Genomic DNA, 1931 nt, shown 5'->3' on the forward strand with positions numbered 1-1931 from the left:
CTTCCAAAGCGCTGGGATTACAGACATAAGCCACCATGCCCAGCTTCAGGATTTCCTTTTATGTTTTGAGATGGAGCCTTGCTCTGATGTCCAGGCTGAAGTGCAGTGGCATGATCTCAGCTTATTGCAGCCTCCACCTCCTGGGTTCAAGCGATTCTCATGCCTTAGCCTACCGAGTAGCTGGGATTACAGGCGCCGGCCACCAACCCTTGCTAATGTTTGTATTTTTAGCAGAGATGGGGTTTCACCATGTTGGCCAGGCTGGTCTCCAACTCCTGGCCTCGAGTGATCCTCCTGCCTTGGGATCCCAAAGTGCTGGGATTACAGGTGGGGGCCCCCCGGCCCGGGTTCTGGGGTGTTTTTTTTTTTTTTTTTTTTTGAGTTGGAGTTTTCCTGTTGTTGCCCAGGCTGGAGTGCAACAGCGCGATCTCCACTCACTGCAACCTCTGCCTCCTGGGTTCAAGTGATTCTCCTGCCTCAGCCTCTCGAATAGCTGGGTTTACAGGCACCCGCCACCACGCCTGGCTAATTTTTTTTTGTACTTTCAGTAGGGATGGGGTTTCATCATGTTGGCCAGGATGGTCTCCAACTCCTGGCCTCAAGTGATCCGCCCGCCTCGGCCTCCCAAAGTGCTGGGATTACAAGCATGAGCCACCGAGCCCAGCCTCAGGGTTTCCTTTTTAAGGCTGCGTTTCCTTTTTAAGGCTGCAAGTATAGACCGCATTTCCTTGACCCATTCATCTGTTGATAAACATTTAGGTTGTTTCCATATCTTGGGTATTGAGCAGAGCTGCAGTGAACAAGGGAGGGTAGATATCTCTTCAAGGTCCTGATTTCAATTCTTTTGAATAAATACCCAGAAGTGGGATTGCTGGATCATTTGGGAGTTCTATCTTTCATGTTTTGAGGAAACCCCATACTGTTTTCCACAGTGGCTGTGGTGTTTGATGTTCCAACTAGGATTGTAGGAGTCTCTTATGTATTTTGACTTTTTTTTTTTTTTTTTTTTTTTGAGATGGAGTCCCACTCTGTCACCCAGGCTGGAGGGGGTAGTGGTGCAATCTTGGCTTACTGTAACCTTCAACTCATGGGTTCAAGGGATTCTCTTGCCTCAGCCTCCCGAGTAGCTGTGATTACAGGCGTGTACCACCCCACCTGGCTAATATTTTTGTATTTTTAGTAGAGACAGTGTTTCACTATGTTGGTCAGGCAGGTCTCGAACTCTTGACTTCAGGAGATTGGCCTGCCTCAGTCTCCCAAAGTGTTGGGATTATAGGTGTGAGCCACTTCGCCTGGCCTGAATATTAACCCCTTATTAGATATGTGGCTTACAAATATTTTTCTTATGAAATCTTAAGTTGGGCGCAGTGGCTCACACCTGTATTCCCAGCACTTTGGGAAGCCAAGGCGGGTGGATCACTTAAGGCCAGGAGTTTGAGACCAGCCTGGCCAACATGGTGAAATTCCGTTTCTACTAAAAATACAAAAAAATTAGCTGGGCATGGTGGCACATGCCTATAATCCCAGCTACTCAGGAGGCTGAGGCAGGAGAATCCCTTGAACTCAGGTGGTGGAGTTTGCAAGGCTGCAGTGAGTGGAGATCGTGCAAGTGCACTCAAGCCTGGGTGACAGGGCCAGACTTCGTCTCAAAAAAAAAAAAAAGCCGGGCGCGGTGGCTCAAGCCTGTAATCCCAGCACTTTGGGAGGCCGAGACGGGTGGATCACGAGGTCAGGAGATCGAGACCATCCTGGTCTACACGGTGAAACCCCGTCTCTACTAAAAATACAAAAAACTAGCCGGGCAAGGTGGCGGGCGCCTGTAGTCCCAGCTACTCGGGAGGCTGAGGCAGGAGAATGGCGTAAACCCGGGAGGCGGAGCTTGCCGTGAGCTGAGATCCGGCCACTGCACTCCAGCCTGGGCGACAGAGCGA

This window comes from Piliocolobus tephrosceles, unplaced genomic scaffold, assembly GCF_002776525.5.
Source record: "Piliocolobus tephrosceles isolate RC106 unplaced genomic scaffold, ASM277652v3 unscaffolded_36786, whole genome shotgun sequence".
NCBI lineage: Eukaryota > Metazoa > Chordata > Mammalia > Primates > Cercopithecidae > Piliocolobus > Piliocolobus tephrosceles.